We start from the raw sequence: 8,648 nt of genomic DNA on the forward strand, positions 1-8,648 counted from the left end.
ACTGAATTCATCTTCACTTCCCAAAAGTTCATTGAGCATCTTTATAACCAGTGTTTTGAACTCTGCATCTCTTAGATTACTTGACTCCATTATATCTGGATCTCTATTCTGTTCTCTCATATGGTTTCTGCTTTTTTGTCTTCCCATTTTAGCTGTCTTGCCATGTCTGTTTCTATGTATTAAGCAAAACTTCTAAGTCGCCCGGTCTTATTAGTGTGGATTTGTGTGGTAAGTGTCCAATGGCACAGTCCTGAGAGGGGTTCAGCTGCAGGCCAAATTTAGCCAAGCCTCTACCCCTCCAGGACCACCTGTTAAGATTCAGCAAGCAATCCACAGATGCTGTGCTTACAGTTGCCTCAAAAGGCCACACCAGAAACTGAGGCCAGCTGCCTCCAGTGTGAGTATAGGCACTGCTCAGCAAGGAGCACCTGACTCACTGAGGACACACTGGATGTGGCTTGGGTGGGGAGGCGAGTTGGGAGAGGCAGGGTTTCAGGGAATCCTCTGGGCGGAGCAACCTCTGTTATCCAATGTGATGATGTCAGGGTTATGGCAGTTCTGTGTCCGGCGTACTGGTATGGGGGAAGGCTCAACAGAGAACAATGGATACTGCCAACACTTCTGTACTAATTGAATCTCACTCCGACAATGTCTCCCTATAAGTCCCTAGTGCCCCCTGCATGCAGCCGAATTGGCACTTGTGCTCAGAGTGAGCAGGTCCGTCACCGTGAAAATCCGCTTGTGGACCTAGCCCCTTTAAGAGGCGTCTGCCGGTGCCACTGCCACAGCCTCCCTGCTCACTGAGCCGCTGGGGACCAGGCGGCCCCGTGTTCTTGCCCTGTCCTACCTTCTGCCGTTGCAGGGTGCTTTCTTGGATTTCTCTGTAGTTGTATGGCTTGTTCCCCTAGATCCTAGGCAATTTTTCCTTCCTGCTGCTCCTTGTTTCCATCACAACTTTGATTTGGTCGACAGAGGGATGTACAGAGCCTCTGTCATCTACGTCATTTTTTCCCTCTTCTGATTACTTCTGGATATCTTGAGCATGAAATATAAATTTCCATCATCGTTTAATCCATTGCTATTTATTAGTTTTTTGTTACTTGCAGCCAAGCCTAATCTGAACTGGTACAAAAAGTAACACAGTAACCTAATAAAACATATTTATAAAAATATAAAATAATACATAATGGTCAAATAACGTGAATGGGGCCACCTGGAGTTGTGTCATGCAGAGGCCCTGAAAGGTAAAACTTAATAAGCATTTCTATCGGAGTCAGGAGGAAACAGAACTGCTAGCTATAACTGCTTCTTTTCAATACTATACTGGAAGTCTTAGCTAATACAATAAGAAAAAGAAAATAAGTAATAGATTTAAGAATTCAAAAGCAAAAGAAAAACCGTCTTTATTTGTAGATGATACAGTAGTCTGTAAGATTTTATAGATTAATTTTGGAATTAATAAGGGTGATCACTAAGCTGGATAAAAGACCAACGAACGAATCAGTAGCCTCCCTAATTACCAGTAATAGAAAATTAGAAATGTAATTTTTAAAACATATTGCTCATAAAAATGTATAAGATGCCTGTGGAGAAAATGGTGAAATATAATTGAAGGAAATGAAAAAAGACCTCTTATACTCATGACGATGCTTTCGCATGCAAGTAATAGACACCCAACCAGAAATGTCTTAAATATGAGAATATTTATTATTTTGCATAGGCAGATGCAGGTTCAGTTAATTCTGCAACTCAAAGGCATCATAAAACAGTCTCTTTCGGTCTTCCTGCTGCATTATTTCTGGCAGGATTTTTGTCCTCAGATTTGTCCTCTCACAGTTTTAGATTAGACATCTTAGCTACCATCTATGTGTAAAGCCCTCTTCATAAAGCCCTGTTCTGAAGGAAGTAAAAGAAATATCTCTTCACATATCCATTTTTATCAAACTTTTCTCATGAAACTTCACCTCCTGTTTCACTGTTTAGGATTAAGCCGTGAGGCCTGCCTACCAGCAGGGAGCCTAGGAAGGTATCTCCTATTTCCAGTCCCTATCACAGGAAGTATGCTATACCACAGGGGTCCCCAATTTCTGGGCCATGGACCAGTACCAGTCTGTGGCCTGATAGGAACCAGGCCACACAGCAGGAGGTGAGTGGCAGGTAAGTCAGTGACGCTTCATCTATATTTGCAGCACAGCGCTAGCATCATCGCCTCAGCTCCACCTCAGATCATCAGGCATTAGATTCTCATAAGACCACCAGTCCTTGGTGCCAAAAATGTTGGGGACCGCTGTTCTACAAAGAAAGAGGGTAGGGTGAGGCAAGTTTTTGATGAGTAGGCAATCAACAGGCCCTGCCACACCTGAGTAAATGAATGGAAAGACTCAATATCATTAGGTTGTCAGCTCTCCTCCCATAATAATCTATGAATTCAGTGCAATTACAATCACAATGGAAATCAATTTTCTTAAAGGAACTTGAAAAGCTCATACTTAGATTAATATGGAATAACAAATGGATAAAAATAGCTAAGACATTTTTGGAGGAAAAAAAAATTGGAGCACTTGTCCTACCAGAGGTCAAAACATCTTATAAAGCCATAATAAATAAGATAAAATTGCTCTGACACAGAAATCATAGACCAGCAGAAGATAGGGAATCCAGACACAGGCCCATACACATTTGGACAGTTGATATATGACAGGGGTAGCATTATTTCACCCCTTACGTCAGAATTTCTCAAACAACCACAAAACCTATGGCTCCCTTTGATAAAAATAAAATTCTCATGTTCTTTTTTGTGCTCTCAAAATAATGCACTTTCCTAAAAGGACTGAGAATTGTAGTATTGCCTACATATCTCTACCAAGCAGGAAATGTATTTATGAGCCAATTGCTTTAACTGTTTTTTTTTCAAATAATGTTGTATGGCTTCTGATGCTTCTAACCACCCTTCACTGCCACCTAAGATTATGAAATGTGCACTACTCTCTTCTTCCCAGACCTCTCCCAATTGTGAGGTTAGGAAGGGCCTGGGGAGTCACTGTGGGAGGCAACGAGAAGCTAAGAATTCTAAACAGGGGCTGACACGATGAGATCTGCATTTTAGAAAGAACATTGGCAGCAAGAGGATGGAATGTAAATGAAAAATAACACAATCCCACCCTAAAGGGTTTTAAAAATCTAGCTGCAGAGATAATAAATACACACAGTATAAAGGACAATGTGGCAGCTCATGAAAGAACATACTAGGACTCACACCAGAAGAATGGCATCCTGTCATGGAAAGTGCCAGGAAACTGGGCTTTGTCACTTCGGCACTGTGGGCCTCAATTTTTCAATCTTTGGAAGTGGGATAATGATAATACCTACTCACAAAGCTGTTAGAAGAATTAAATTATAAGAACCATATGAAGACTATTTTGTTAACTGTAAAATGCTACCTAGATGTGAGCCGATGCCAAGAACTAAGATGTATATTGTATTTCTGGGCTACAATGCTTACTATAGCAATAAAATTGATGACATTGATCCTTCACCCCTTACCTGCCATAAATTCTTTATGTGAGCAAGGTCAAAGGAGGGTAGCTTTCTAATTTAGAATAAAACACCAAATCTTCAGTTGGAAGGCATCTTTGAGGTTATTATGTCAATCTCCCACTCAGTGGAGGAATCCTCTTTACAAATTCCTGCCCTGGGTAGCCATCCTGTCTCCACTTGAACACTTCTCCTGATGGAGGTGCTACTCCCTCACTGAGCATCTCAGCCTATGGCAGACGGCAAGAATTGTTATAACTAGAGCTAAAAACAGGCTCTGTCCCTTTGTCTCAGTTCAACCTTGTGGAGGAACACAACACTAATTCCCTCCCTTTCACCTTGACAGCTGTTCAAGGGCTCGGAGACAGCAATCAGGGCTCTCTCAGTCTGGGACAAACAGTCTCATCTTTTTTTTTTTTTTTATAGTGACATTGGTTAACAAAATCCACTAAGTTTCAGCTGTACATTTTAACAGTAAGGCATATATATTACATTGTGTGTTCACCTCCCATAGTTAGATTTCTTCCTGTCAACCCAATTTGATTAGCTTTTTTAACTGTTTCTTTCACAACAGGATATCTAAGACCCGTCACTAAAGTAGCTGTCCTCCCTGGAATGCTCATTACTTTGTCAGTCTCTCTTTTAAAATCTGGTGTCACCGCCTCCAAATGGAAACCACCTAAATGTCCAGGGGTTAGTCAATTTAAAGAAATTAAGGCATATCCATATGATAGTGGGTTGTACAACTATTAAAATTATGTTTTCAAAGAATATATAATGAGTCGAAGATATAATTCAGGATGTAATGTTGCTTTTATAAAAAGAAGACTAGAAACTCTATATAAAGCCACGTTTTTAATACTTCCCTCCATAAGCCTCCATCTCACACACACAAAAAGACTTAAAGGACACATACCAAAATGATAATAGTAGTTACCAGTAAATGGTGAGAATTAAGTAATTTTTTTCTTCTTTTACCCTTCTACATTTCTAAGTTATCTACAATGAATGTATTTTGCTTTTATAATGAAAAAAATACCAAGGCTCACAAAGCTTAATATGAAGGAGAAACATGGTGCCCAGAAGCAACTCCAATGCACTTGGGCAGGCAGGCCAATGGCACTGGCACCAGGGTGGCCCTGAAGCTTCCCTCCATACTGCCTAACAAACACGAGGTCTTTTTTGTAGCCATGTCAGAATTTTTGGCTCATGTTGACCTTTTCATTAACTCAAATCTTCAGACTTTTTCACATTAACTGTTGTCAATAGTTTGAATAACTGAGTTGGTTTTGTTTGTTTGTTTATTTGTTTGTTTTAAATCAAAATGAAAAACTTTCATTTTCCTCTATTAAACTCCATTGTGTTTGTTTTGGTTCCTTGTTCAGGCAAACAATATCCTGTTTCTGTAAGGCAGCATATTATTTATACTTCTTCATTTTGTGTCATGCTACATTTATACGATGTCATGTCTTGCATGTCACTGAAAGATTTTCAGCAGAACAGGTCCTTACACGAGGACCAATAGCCTCTTGTTCTATGTATCTCTCTTTGGGTGTCTTGGCTCAGTCATTCAATGCTTTCTGGATACAGTGGTTTGACCGGCTGTGCCTTCACCCAGAGGTAGATTATCTAGTTCTTATTTATTCATCTTACCACGAGAAACTTTGTCAAAAACTCCCCTGAAAGATTCAGTACCTCTAGGATAATCTGGTGAGTTTTGGTAACCTTTCAAAAAAGAAGAAAATATGAAATGATGTTAGCATGACGTGGTTTGTTCTACACAAACTTGTACTAGCTTCTTGAGATTACCACTTCCTTTTTGAAGCGATTACAATCTAACTCTTTAATAACCCAGTTAGAGTTTGCTGGAGATCAAAGCTAAACTCAACGGTGCAAACTTTTCAGAACCCACATATTCCTCCTTTTGAAAAGTTAGACAGTAGTCCATCACTAACTAATCCTGCGGTATCACTCCTGAGATTCCTGAAAGATTACTGACAATAGTTCTGTGATTACATCTACAAGTTTGTTTAGTCCCCAGGGATGTAATTTGTCAGGGCCTGGAGACTTGAGCTTATTTAGAAGCCAGGTATTTATTTTTTAAGGAGCTTGACAACTAGGGCTGCCATTTCCTCTTACCCATGTTTATACTACCCTTTTCAATTTGAAGATCCTTCCTGGAGATAGAGAAGATGGAGGCTAAATAGGAGTGAGTAATTCTGCTTTATATCTGTCATCGGCTAGCATTACACCATCTGCCCCAAGCACTGTCCCTGGCCCTTCCCTATTCTTCCTGCTCAGAACATACTTGCACAAAGCTCTTTTTGCTGTTCCTGAGCATTTTTTTGCAAGTCTCAGCTTATTCTGAGACCCAGTCTTGCTAACACTATGACTACAAGCCTGTGACATTCTTTGCTTTTCTCCTCTGGTTCTGTGCCCCTAAATCCCAATTTGTAAAGCCTCTCTGAAAACCTGAGAGTGCTAGAGGGTTTCCTCTGCTGGCTCTGGGTCTTCTCTTTGCTTCCTAGTCAGAATCACTGGAGATTGTATTGTCAGAATTTAATTTTGGAAAAAATGTTTCTTTACGCATCTTCTGTCCTCTTATCCTTTAAAAAGCAAAACAACAATAAAACAAAACAAAACAGAATAACAACAACGAAAGCCTCTGCAGGCTTGCTTCCTATCATAGATACAAATAAGGTCTGATAAGCAACTGGTACTGTGCATTTAGGCTCATCATGGTCAATTTTCCATGAAAAACATATGAGAAATGATAGAAAGTGTGGCTAAATTTGCTTCAAATAAGAATGTGGAGGAGCCATTTCTTTCCAGTTTATTGTGCAATAAATAAGAGGAGAGAGGGCAGAGAATAGAGGAACAAGGGAAATTAATATTGAGTACCAACTACATGATTTCATTTAATCTTCATATCAATCCTGGAAACACTGTCCTGATTTTAGAGATGGAAAAATGAAGCTTAGGTTAAGTAACTTGGAATAACTTTGTTCGTGATCCAATCGGCAAAGCCCAGAGTTGAATTTAGTCAGTATGATCCTACTCTTCATGCTTTTTTCCCTCCATGACAAGTTGTGGGTAAGCAGCTCGCAGGACTATTCAGCCCAGAGATTTGTTTTTTGGACCACGCGGCATTTTTAAACATTTGAATATTTTGTCAACATTTACAATTTAGAAGATTTTATATCAAATACCAGATTTCCAGCTTTTAAAAAGACCTCTGGACACAACATTTTCTCCCATGGTAACCACTGGCCAAGCTGAATAGTGGCAATGGATCTCTTTCAAGAGACCCTGTCCTCTCCAGGTTTCCATATCCCCACTTATTCCCTCATTTGTATTCTCTGCTTGGTCCTGCTAGGTATTTGAGTTTGCAGTGCCCTAGGCCATGCTGCTGCACCATTGTTTTTCTTGGTTTCAGAGAGAAAGCCTTCTGCCATGTGGAAAAGAAGAGAGCAAAGGTTATGAAAACCATAGATATGTCTCTTACACTCAAGTCAGCCTTATAATTCACCTGGAAAAGGGGCTCCCAGAAACTCAAGAGGTTCCAAAAAGAATGAGCTTATTTTACTCAGCTTGTCTCAGGCTCTTCCATTCCCAATAATGCACTCACTTTTTGTACTGCATTTTTTTTTTTTAATCACAGAGTTTAACAAGAATATCATTTCAGATCTTAAAACCTCTTAGAATGGGCAACAGAATTTCTTCCTATGACTGTTTGAACAGGGGTCTCAGGCACAATCGAAGCCCATTCTCTCCTAGAATATCCAACTAAGTCTGCCATCTTGGTTGGGCAATTATAACAGAACATTAAAAATAATGGCTACTATCAACAAGACAAATAATAACAAGTGCTGGAGAGGTTGTGGGGGAAAAGGAACTCTCATATACTGTTGGCGAGAATGTAAACTGGCAGGGCCACTATGAAAAACAGTATGGTGGAGGTTCCAAAAAATTAAGAATATAATTACCATATGACCTAGCAATCACTCTCTGGGTATCTACCCGAAATAGTTGAAAACATTTATCTGTAAAGATATATTCACCCCGATGTTCATTGTAGCATTATTAACAGTGGCCAAGACATGGAAACAACCGAAGCGCCCTTTGGTAGATGATTGGATAAAGAAGATGTGGTACATATATACAATGAAATATTACTCAGCCATAAAAAAAAGATGAAATACTGCCCTTTGCGGCAACATGGATGGACCTTGAGATTATTATGCTAAGCAAAATAAGTCAGAAAGAAAAAGTTAAAAACTCTATGATTTCATGCACATGTGGGACATGAAACTGAAAGGAACAAATGAACAAGACAAACAAACAAAAACTCATAAAAACAGACAATAGGTTAGTGATAGTTAAATATAGGTGGCCGAAGGAGATTTGACTTTGGTTGGTGAACACACAATGCAATATACATATGACGTATTATTAAATTGTACACTTGAAACTTATATAATTTTATTAACCAATATCACCCCAATAAATTTAATAAAAATAAACAAATAAATACATTTTTAAAAAGGAAGGAAAAAATATATGTATAAGGCCAGATGGATTGTAGAGTGGAGGAACCTAGGCTGAGAATTGGGAAACCTGACTCTTACTTTTGGTTCTGTTACTATAAGGACACCAATGCATAGAATATTATAATAATACAGATCTAAGGAGGTAAGTCCAAAACTAGGGCTGGTAGTAAGAATGAAGAATATAGGGGGAATCTAAAAATCATTTTGAAGGGAGAAATCCATTCAGTTAGTCATATTTATTTATTATGTGTCCACTATATATTTGACACACTAAAATGAGGATCCAGAAGTGAACAAGACAGACAAAATCCCCTGCCATCATGGAGTTTACATTTTAATAGAGAAAGACAGACCATAGACCATTAAAAAATAATAAAAATTTAAAAACTAAGAAGGAAGAGGAGAAAGAGGAGAAGGAGAAGGAGGAGGAGGAGAAAAAGGAAGAGGAGGAGGAGGAGAAGGAGGAGGAGAAACTAAATATATATATTTAGTTGGTGATGAGGCTGTGGGGGGAAAAAAAAAAATCAAGCCGGGTAAGAGAGTTAGGGAGTTTTGAAAGTAGGA

Source organism: Pteropus alecto, unplaced genomic scaffold (genome assembly GCF_000325575.1).
Source record: "Pteropus alecto unplaced genomic scaffold, ASM32557v1 scaffold76, whole genome shotgun sequence".
Taxonomy (NCBI): Eukaryota; Metazoa; Chordata; class Mammalia; order Chiroptera; family Pteropodidae; genus Pteropus; species Pteropus alecto.